This window comes from Rhinoraja longicauda, chromosome 35 (assembly GCF_053455715.1).
Source record: "Rhinoraja longicauda isolate Sanriku21f chromosome 35, sRhiLon1.1, whole genome shotgun sequence".
NCBI classification, from domain to species: Eukaryota; Metazoa; Chordata; class Chondrichthyes; order Rajiformes; family Arhynchobatidae; genus Rhinoraja; species Rhinoraja longicauda.
In genome coordinates, this window is record NC_135987.1 from 2,446,640 (window position 1) to 2,458,498 (window position 11,859).

Below are 11,859 nucleotides of genomic sequence, written 5' to 3' on the forward strand. Positions count from 1 at the left end.
AAGGGTTATGTTGGAAAAGTACATGGCAGTGATTAGAGTGGGGAAGTGCTGAAACTTCAGGGCAGTGTTAATTAGAACAGGGTTAGAGCAGGAAAGTAGACCCACAGAAGAGGAATCCTTGTCTATGAGGATGATGGAGGACCTGATGTCAGCCAATGAAGAACATAGAGCAGTTCAGCACAGGAACGGGCCCAAAATCTCCGTGCCAAATATGATGTCAAGATACACTCATCTCCTCTGCCTGCAGATGACCCACATCCCTCCAGTCCCTGCATATCCACGTGCCTCTCTAAAAGGCTTTTAAACGCCACTGTTTTATTGGTCTCCATCACCACCCATGACAATGCGATCCTGGCACCCACCACCCTCAGTGTACAAAACCTGTCCCACACAGAAAACAATATGATAAATGAGAGGAAGAAAGTTCAGTGTATGTATATACACACGCGCACACACACACACACATACACACACACACACACACACACACACACACACATACACACACACACACACACACACACACACACATACACACACACACACATATACACACACACGCACACGCATACACACACACACGCACACACACACACATATACACACACACACACACACACACGCATACACACACACACGCATACACACACACATACACACACACACACACGCATACACACACACACGCACACGCATACACACACACACACACACACACACGCAGACATACACATAACAAACAAACACAATCACACAATCACACAATCATACTTTATTAGCCAAGTATGTTTTGCAACATACGGGGAATGTAATTTGCCACACAGTCATAACAATAAAAAGCAACAGGACACACAAACTACGTTTTAACATGAACATCCACCGCAGTGACTCCTCCACATTCCTCACTGTGATGGAAGGTAGCGCAGCGGTAGAGTTGCTGCCTTACAGCGAATGCAGCGCCGGAGACTCAGGTTCAATCCTGACTACGGGTGCTGTCTGTGCGGAGTTTGTACGTTCTCCCCGTGACCTGCGTGGGTTTTCTCCGAGATCTTCGGTTTCCTCCCACATTCCAAAGACGTACAGGTTTGTAGGTTAGTTGGCTGGGTTAATTAAATGTAAAAATTGTCCCTAGTGTGCGTAGGATAGTGTTAATGTGCGGGGATCGCTGGGCGGTGCGGACCCGGTGGGCCGAAGGGCCTGTTTCCGCGCTGTATCTCTAAATCTAAATATACTTGTTACAAGAATTTAGGCTTGTAATCCATGCTGACTCTCTAAACGAAAATAAAACTAAACTTAGCGGGTCAGGCAGTGTCCTTGGACAGGGGATATCTTGGGTGTAGACCCTTCTTCAGACTGATTGTGGGGAAAGTGGGGGGGGGGGGGGGTGGGGGGGGGGGTGGGGGGAGAAAGCTGGAAGAGAGGTAAAATGATGGAGATACAGGAGCACCCTCTACCTGAGCAGCCATGGAGTCACACAGCACCAACCTGCCCACACCATCCAAGATTCAGTGATGACTCCATTCAACAATTCAATGATAGTTATTGTCACGTGCACCTAGTTACAGTGGAGTGCTTTGTTTTGGGTACAACCCGGTAAATTCACACGGCCGCCCTCACCTGGGCAGTACACGAGTCGCCATGTTTCTGGTGCCGACAAAGTTACAAAAAGTTCATTGAACCGTCCTATCTACAGTCTGCCGCTGCACATGGCAGCAAGCGGCCCCCCACCCGCCCTCCCCTCGTTCTTGGTACCTCCCCCCCCCCCCCCCCCCCCACCAAGGTACTTCTTGGCGGCCCTTCACTCTCTCGGGACCATGGAGAGGGAGGGGGACCAAGAGTGAGGGGGACCGAGAGTGAGGGGGACCGTGGAGAGTGAGACCGTGGAGAGTGAGGGGGACCGTGGAGAGTGAGGGGGACCGTGGAGAGTGAGGGGACCGTGGAGAGTGAGGGGGACCGTGGAGAGTGAGGGGGACCGTGGAGAGTGAGGGGGACCGTGGAGAGTGAGGGGGACCGTGGGGAGTGAGGGGGACCGTGGAGAGTGAGGGGGACCGTGGAGAGTGAGGAGGACCGTGAGTGAGGGGGACCGTGGAGAGTGAGGGGGACCGTGGAGAGTGAGGAGGACCGTGGAGAGTGAGGGGGACCGTGGAGAGTGAGGGGGACCGTGGAGAGTGAGGGGGACCGTGAGTGAGGGGGACCGAGAGTGAGGGGGACCGTGGAGAGTGAGGGGGACCGAGAGTGAGGGGGACAGAGAGTGAGAGGGACCGAGAGTGAGGGGGACCGTGAGTGAGGGGGACCGAGAGTGAGGGGGACCGAGAGTGAGGGGGACCGAGAGTGAGGGGGACCGAGAGTGAGGGGGACCGAGAGTGAGGGGGACCGTGGAGAGTGAGGGGGACCGTGGAGAGTGAGGGGGACCGTGGAGAGTGAGGGGGACCGTGGAGAGTGAGGGGGACCGTGGAGAGTGAGGGGGACCGTGGACAGTGAGGGGGACCGTGGAGAGTGAGGGGGACCGAGAGTGAGGGGGACCGAGAGTGAGGGGGACCGAGAGTGAGGGGGACCGAGAGTGAGGGGGACCGTGAGTGAGGGGGACCGAGAGTGAGGGGGACCGAGAGTGAGGGGGACCGAGAGTGAGGGGGACCGAGAGTGAGGGGGACCGAGAGTGAGGGGGACCGAGAGTGAGGGGGACCGAGAGTGAGGGGGACCGAGAGTGAGGGGGACCGTGGAGAGTGAGGGGGACCGTGGAGAGTGAGGGGGACCGAGAGTGAGGGGGACCGAGAGTGAGGGGGACCGTGGAGAGTGAGGGGGACCGAGAGTGAGGGGGACCGTGGAGAGTGAGGGGGACCGAGAGTGAGGGGGACCGTGGAGAGTGAGGGGGACCGAGAGTGAGGGGGACCGAGAGTGAGGGGGACCGAGAGTGAGGGGGACCGTGGAGAACTCACTGGGGAGTAGGTCAATTGGCTTCGGTAAAATTGTAAATTGTCCGTAGTGTGTTTAGGATAATGTTGGCGTGCAGAGATCGCTGAACAGCACGGACTCGGTGGGCCGAACATCCTGTTTCTGTGCTGTATCTCTAAAATAATCTAAATTTAACTAAACTACATGGAGCTAGTGTGATTAGGTGGTGAATGGTCAGCATGGACTCAGTGGGCCGAATGGCCTGTTTCCATGCTGTGTCTCCAAACTAAAAATAAACTGAACCAAACGCAAGGGATCGGGCAGCATCCCTGGAGCCCATGGACAGGCGGCGTTATGGGCTGGGACCCTATTTCAGGTTGATTATAAGTGAGGGGGTGAAAGATTGAAGAAAGAATTACCACCGGGTGGCGCCGTCAGCGATGGCAGCATCGCCAACAAGTCTGTCTCTTTCGTCTTTTTTTTGTTATTTTTGGTGTTTTAAAAGTCTGTGTTAATGTTCTCTGGTTTGTTTTATGTGGGGGGTGGGGGGAGGGGGTCGGGGGGGGGGGGGTCGGGGGAAACTTTTTTACAATCTCTTACCTTGCCGGAGATGCGATTATTTTCCGGATCGTATCTCCGGTCGCTCTGCGGCCTAACATCGTGGAGCTGGCGGCCTTGCTCGAGACTGACTCCTAGCCCCACCGCGGGGCGTGGATTTACCATCGGAGCCTGCGATTCCTTGCCTACGATCGACGCTCCAACCGTGGCCTGCAGACTTTAACATCGAGGAGCTCGCAGTCTCGGGTAGAGACTGATGTCGGGAAGCTCCAAAGTCGCAGGAGGTTCGACCAGCCCTGACCCGGGGTAGATCGCCCGGCACGGGGGAGCTGAGACAGGAGTTTGATCGCCCCGACACGGAGGGCCCGATTGCCGGCCACGGTAGTCAAGATTGCCCCCGTCAACAGAAGGCTCGAGGCCCCCGACCGCAGGGGAACAAAGAAGGGGAGAGATTGAACTTTTTTTCGCCTTCCATCATAGTGAGGAATGTGGAGGAGTCACAGTGGTGGATGTTCATGTTAAAATGTATTTTGTGTGTCCTGTTGCTTTTTATTGGTGTGATTGTATGGCAAATGACATTCCTCGTATGTTGCAAAACATACTTGGCTAATAGAGTATGATTATGATTATGATTATTAAGATAAAATGGAGGAGATGGAGCAGGCTGCCATCAGAGAGAGTGTTAGCCTCATGGTGATCAAGGAGGAAGGGGTGGCAATGTCAGGAATGGACCGTTCAGTAAAGGGGAGTCTAAACAACGAGGTCAGGACAAATGGAGCGCAGCATCCTGGCCATCCAGGACCACATCCTGTCAGAGGGACGAGGAAAGGAAGTCACCTGTCCCATTTTTAACTTTAGAGATACAGCGCAGAAACAGGCTCCTCGGCCCACCGAGTCCACGTCACAAAGCCATCTCTATCCACTAACACTATCCCACACACTAGGGACAGGTTTTACCCGAGCTAATTAACCTACAAACCTGCACATCTTTGGAGTGTGGGGGGAAACTGGAGCACCCGGAGAAAACCCACACAGGTCATGGGGAGAACGTACAAACCCCATACAGACACGATACCAGAGACCCAGGTTCGATCCTGAATACGGGTGTTTGTACAGAGTCTGTACGGGACCTGCGTGGGTTTTCTCCGGGTGCTCCGGTTTCCCCCACACTCCAAAGACATGCCGGTTTGTAGGTTAATTGGCTTGGTATAAATGTAAATTGTTCCCTGTGTGTAGGATAGTGTTAGTGTGCGGGGATCGCTGGTCGGTGCGGTGCCGAAGGGCCTGTTTAGCAGGTTAACACTCAGTTAAAGGAAGGCTAAAGCATTCTCCCAGTCGCCAGCCATTTTAACTCCCCTTTCCCACACTGACCTTTCTGTCGTGGGCTTCCTGCATTGCCAGAGTGAGGCCACACACAACCTGGAGGAGCTGCAGGTGACACTACAGAGGGTGGTATCCGAGATCGCAAACACGGTTATCAAAAACGACACCAGGATCTTGATCAGTTGGGCTGATAAGCTGAGGAGTGGTTGATGCAGTTTAATGCAGATAAGTGTGAATAGGATATTGTCTGAACAAGTGAATAAGCTTTGGGCGGTTACGGTGGCGCAGCGGAGAGGTTGCTGCCTTACAGCGAAATGCAGTGTCGGAGACCCGGGTTCGATCCCAACTACGGGTGCTGTCTGTGCGGAGTTTGTACGTTCTCCCCGTGACCTGTGTGGGTTTTCTCCGAGATCTTCGGTTTCCTCCCACACTCCAAAGATGTACAGGTTTGTAGGTTAATTGGCTTGGTAAATGTTTAAAAAAATTGTCCCTCGTGAGTGTAGGATAGTGTGAGTGTGCGGGGATTGCTGGTCGACGCGGACCCGGTGGCCGAAGGGCCTGTTTCCAGGCTGTATCTCCAAATACTGTAATCAGTCTGAAGAAGGGCCCCAACCTAAAATGTCACCGAAGATAGACACAAAATGCTGGAACAGGCAGCATCTCTGGAGAGAAGGAATGGGCGAGGTTTCAGGACTTGTCTCGCCCCCTCCCCTGGGGAAGGAATGGGTGACGTTTCAGGACTTGTTTCGCCCCCTCCCCTGACATCAGTCCGAAGGAGGGTCTCGACCCGAAATGTCACCCATTCCATCTCTGCAGAGATGCTGCCTGACCCACTGAGTTACTCCAGCACTTTGTCTACCTTCGATCGGAGAGGGGGTACGTGACCGGTGGAGTGAGTGGGGGCCATCACTGGGCCCACTGTCGTTTGTCGTCTAGATCAGGGATCTCGAAACTATGGCCCGCGGGCCACATCCAGCCCGCCACGAGATTTTATCCGGCCCGCAGCAAGCTCTCAGGGGGCGGGGACTGGAGGCCGAAGCTGCCGGCGCAGATTCACCGGAGAGCGGATCGCCAGCGACCCAGAGCCGGGACAAAGCGAGAGATGGTAGCGCCCCATCGCAAACAACAAGCCCCAGGAAACATCCCCCCTCGCCTCCGCCACCGCTCACCCCGGGGAGAGAGAGAGAGGGGGGAGTGAGTCGGGGTAGAGGGAGCAGCGGGTGAGAGCAGGAGCGCGGGGACGTGGAGGGTATCAGCGGGGGCTGCTCCCTCTCTCCCAGCGCCAGCGAGATCTGCGCCGCTCCTCCACTCTTGTCCCCGGCCCCGTCTCCCTCTAACGCAGTGAAACACGAACAAACACGAGTGGAACGTCTGTCCTCGCCACCGCCGCCACCGCCGCCACCGCCGCCCCCGCTCACCCTGGGGATGTGAGGCTTCTAAACAACAACTACACTCGTGTTTGGTCTTATTTTGCTGCGTTAGAGGGAGACGACACGGGGGAACAGAGTGGAGCAATGGCACAGATCTCGCTGGCTCTGGGAGAGAGGGAGAGGGGAAAGAGAGAGAGAGAGGGAGGGAGCAGCCCCCACAATGGCAGCACTTCTTCACCGGACCCTCTGACACCACCCCTTCCCCCCACGCTCCCGCTCTCACCCGCTGCTCCCTCTACCCCAACTCTCTCTCCCCCCCCCCCACTCTCTCCCCTCCCCCCACCCCCACTCTCTCCCCCCCACATTCTCCCCCCCACACTCTCTCCACCCCACTCTCTCCCCTCCCCCCACTCTCTCCTCTCCCCCCACCCCCACTCTCTCTCCTCCCCCCACCCCCACTCTCCCCCGCAATCTCTCCCCTCCCCCACTCTCTCCCCTCCCCCACCCCCACCCCCACCCCCACCCCCACTCTCTCTCCCCCACTCTCTCCCCTCCCCACTCTCTCCCCCCCCCACTCTTTCCCCTCTCTCTCCCAACCCCACTCTCTCCCCTCCCCCCCACTCTCTCCCACCCCCACTCTCTCCCACCCACACTCTCTCCCCTCCCCCAACCCCCACTCTCTCTCCTCCCCCACTCTCTCCCCTCCCCCACTCTCTCCCACCCCCACTCTCCTCCCCCCCCCCCACCTCTCTCTCTCTCTCTCTCTCTCTCTCTCTCTCTCTCTCTCCCCCAGTGGTATTTTTTCTGTTTTATAAATAATTGTATACCTACAGTATATATATATTCCAATATTTCAAGCTCTTTTTAAAAATTGAATATTATTTATTTGTTGTCATATAAACCTAATGTAAACTAACCTAATCTAACCTAACCTTTCCTAATCTAATCGAACGTGACCTAGTCTAAACTTTTTTGAGTTCATTAAGTTTATAAAAATCACACTTCTTTATTTTGTCCTTTGGCCCGCAAGAATGTGCCAAATATATAATGTGGCCCTCATGCTGAAAAGTTTGGAGGCCCCTGGTCTGGAGCAGTGATTGGGATGTGAAGGTGGATGGCATGGTGTGTCACTGTGCAGATGGAACCCAAACCGATAGTGCAGGCAACAGTAAAGATGGTCAGCTCAGATTATAGCTACATCTTATCAAATTGGAGAAGTGGGCATGGAAATGGTTTATGCAGTATTACAATTATATTATATTACACCATATAATTATGCTGACGATTCCCGTTCTTTATGTCAATCTAATTCAATAATAATTGATCCAAACACTTGTTCTTCAATTCAAAGCGCTGCGATGATTCCTCCAAGTGTGCTCCTACAGATTTTTTTTATTTTTTTTTATATCAAAAAATACTTTATTCAAGTAATAAATATCATTTACAAAACATCTTTTTTAAACAAACCCATCCGACATTTCCGGAGGTTACATATTCAATACAGGCATTTACTTAGACATTTACATACATTTACATACATATCCCTTATTTGGAGGGGCGTCTCTCTCCACCACACCCTGCCCCCCCCCCCCCATGTCCAGCAGCGGAAGGACCCTAGACTGTGGTCCTCCCCCACAGGGCCTTGGCGTTGGCTGCACCGAGCTTCAGTGCATCCCTCAGCACGTACTCCTGCAGTCTGCAGCGGGCCAGTCGGCAACATTCCTTGACGGACAGCTCGCTCCGCTGGGAGGTCAACAAGGATCGGGCAGACCAAAGAGCGTCTTTCACCGAGTTGATGACCTTCCAGCAGCACTCGATGTCAGTCTCGGAATGCGTCCCTGGGAACAGTCCGTAGAGCACAGAGACCTCTGTGATGGAGCTGCTCGGAATGAATCGTGACAGGGACCCCTGCAGACCTCTCCAGACTCTCCTGGCAAATCCACACTCTTTGAACAGGTGGGCCACCGTTTCCTCTCCGTAGCAGCCGTCCCCGAGGGCAGCGTGCGCTGGTAGTGAGGTTCCGGCGGTGCAGGAAGGATCTGACTGGGAGGGCTCCCCTCACCGCCAGCCAAGCCAGGTCTTGGTGCTTGTTGGTGAGTACTGGCGATGAGGCATTTTGCCAGACAAGCTGGGCTGTCTGCTCTGGGAACCACGCCACAGGATCCATGGAGTCATTCCCCTGCAGTGCCTGCAGGATGTTCCGTGCTGACCACTGCCCGATGGACTTGTGGTCAAAGGTGTTGGTCCGGAAGAACCTGTCCACAAACGACAGATGGTTCGGCAATGTCCAGCTGACTGGCACATTGCGTGGCATCTGCGCCAGGCCCATCCTTCGCAACACCGGGGACAGGTAGAACCTCAGCAGGTAGTGGCATTTGGTGCCCACATGCCTTGGCTCTACGCTCCGCCTGATGCAGCCACACACGAAAGTGGCCATCAGAATGAGGGGGACGTTGGGCACGTCTTTACCCCCGTTGTCTGCCGACTTGTGCATTGTGGGTTGTCGCACCCGGTCCATCGCCGACCCCCAGATGAAACGGAAGACGGCCCGGGTGATCCCCGTGGCGTAGGAGGGAGGGACGGGCCACACTTGCGCCAAGTACAGCAGCCCCGAGAGCACCTCACACCTGATGACCAGGTTTTTCCCCGTGATGGAGAGGGAGCGCTGCTTCCACAGCTCCAGCTTCTTCCCCACCTTGGCTATCCGCTCCAGCCAATTCTTGTTACATGCCCCAGCCTTCCCGAACCAGATCCCCAGCACCTTCAGGAAGTCAGGCTTGATGGTGAAGGGGATGGAAGATCGGTCGGGCCAGTTGCCAAAGAGCATGGCCTCGCTCTTCCTGCGGTTTACCCTGGCCCCCGTGGCCAACTCAAACTGGTCGCAGACGCTGATCAGTCTGCGGACCGACCCTGGATCCGAGCAGAAGACGGCGACATCGTCCATGTACAGGGAGGCCTTGACCTGAGTGCCCCCACTGCCTGGCAATGTCACTCCTCTTATGCTCGCATCCTTCCTGATGGATTCGGCAAAGGGTTCAATGCAACAGACGAACAAGACAGGGGAAAGAGGGCAACCCTGCCTGACTCCAGACCTGACGGGGAAGCTGTCTGATTCCCACCCATTAATTTGGACTGCACTACAGATATCGGAGTAGAGCAGTTGTATCCACTTCCTGATTCCCTCCCCAAAGCCCATTTTGGAGAGCACGTCCCTCATGTACGTGTGCGATATCCTGTCGAAGGCCTTCTCCTGGTCCAAGCTGACCAGGCAGGCATCCACCCGTCTGTCCTGCACGTAGGCAATGGTATCTCTCAGCAGCACCAGGCTGTCTGAGATTTTCCTGCCAGGTACAGCACAGGTTTGGTCCGGGTGGATCACCAGTCCCAGAGCAGACTTGACCCGGTTGGCGATGGCCTTAGACAGGATCTTGTAGTCTACATTCAACAATGTGATGGGTCTCCAATTCCTTAAGTCATTCATCTCCCCCTTCTGCTTGTAGATCAGGGTGATGTTGCCCTTCCTCATAGAGTCTGACATGCTGCCGGCTAGAAGTATATCGTTGTACACTTCCAGCAGGTCCGGGCCCACCCAGTCCCACAGAGCCGAGTACAACTCTGCCGGTAAGCCATCGCCTCCGGGAGTTTTACTCGAGTCAAAGGAACGGATGGAGCCAGTCAGCTCCTCCAGGGTCAGTGGTTGGTCCAGACTCTCCCGCTTGCTGTCGTCCAAGACTTCCGTGATGGAGGACAGGAAGTTCTGGGAGGCGGTGCTGTCTGTGGTCTTTACATCGTACAGATCCTTATAAAAGGATCTGCAGATCTTGAGCATGTCTGTCTGCGAGGATGTTACCGAGCGGTCCTCCTCCCTAAGGCTGTTGATCACAGAGCTCCCCCTGTGAACCTTATGGAAGAAGTAACGTGAGCACGTCTCATCCTGCTCAACATGGCGGACCCTGGACCGGAAGATGATCTTGGAGGATTCAGAGGTAAAGAGCCGAGCTTGCCGGCCCTTCAACTCTCTCAGTTCCTCCCTCACATCCACCCCTCTCCTCTGCAGAAGGAGTAGCTGCTGCAAATCTGTCTGGAGTTGACACAGTTCCCTCTTACTCTGTCTTGCTCTCTGAACACCTTTGGAGACGAAGAACTTCTTGATGTTCTCCTTTGTTGCCTCCCACCAGAGTGTCGGGGAGTCAAAGAGGGGCCTCACAGTTCTCCAACATGCGTAGTCCCTCTTTAGCTCCTTAACGTTCTCCGGGGTCAACAGCTCCACGTTTAGCTTCCACGTTTAGCTACAGAGCCCACGGTCTCCAGAACAGGCTGGGACGAACATACTCATACTACCAAGACAATGTTTATATAGTTTCCAAATAACAGAATGGAGGGGGCACAATTGAGGGGCATGGCAACATGTTCATCCAATCACAACTAGCCCCGTCGGCACTTCCCAGTCCCCAGTTATGACTAATCCCGTACATACTATTGTTGTATCTGCTGGAACATTCAGTGATTAGGATGTTAATCACTCAACTGTCCAGGGTTTCACAACCTCTAGCTAACGAGCAGAGATATATCACACAATAGCAAAGCAGGCAGTGATAATTGTTTCTAATTAACCTTTACCCAGACGGCTATCTTTTAGTCCTTGACTTAATCAGACTTACTTCGTATTTTACCTTAATTCCTCAATGCTACCCTATAGATTTTTAAATTTAGAATCATAGTCATATAGCGTGGAAACAGGCCCTTCGGCCCAACTTTCCCACGCTGACCAACATGCTTCATCTACACTAGCCTGTGTTTGGCCCAAATCCCTCTAGACCTGTCCTATCCATGTACCTGCCTAAATGTTTCTTAAAGGTTGGGATAGTCCCAGCCACAACTACCTCCTCCGGCAGCTCGTTCCATACACCCACCACCCCTTTGTGCGATAATGTTAATCGTCAGATTCCTATAAAATCTTTCCCCCCTCACCTTGAATCTTTATTGAACTTCATTGTTTTGGGTCTCGACCCGAAACGTCACCCATTCCTTCTCTCCTGAGATGCTGCCTGACCTGCTGAGTTACTCCAGCATTTTGTGAATAAATACCTTCATTGTTTTTGTTTGTTTATCGTGTGTACAAACCTGTTTTGCTGTTGCAATTAAGAATTGGATTGTTCCGTTTATGAAAATTAAACACTCTTGTTTCTTGGAATTCAGCTGAGTGATGTGGGAGGTGTTGAATTTCAGCAGGTTAAACCCAGGCCACACGTACACAGGAGATTGTTAACCTGGGGAGGGGTGGGATGGAACATTTTATTGTCACGTGTGGCGAGGCACAGTGAGATTCTTTGCTGCCTACCTAGGGAATGCAAATAGGAGTGTGGGTACATTGTCCTTTGAAAGTGATGGCACTGGTAGGCAAGGTGGCAAAGAGGGCGTTTGGCATGCTCGTCTTCATCGGCCAGGCATTGACTAAAGGAATTAGACGTCCCGTTGCAAATGTCCACGTCATCGGTGACACCACGGTTGGTGTATTGGCAGCAACACTTCCTCCTCATGAGGTCATAAGTGATAGGAGCAGAATCAGGCCATTTGGCCCATCAAGTCTACTCCATTCAATCATGGCTGATCTATCTTCCCCTCTCAATCCCATTCTCCTGAATCCTCCCCATAACCCCCGACACCTGTACTAACCTAGAATCTATCAATCTCTGCCTTAAACATATTCACTGAC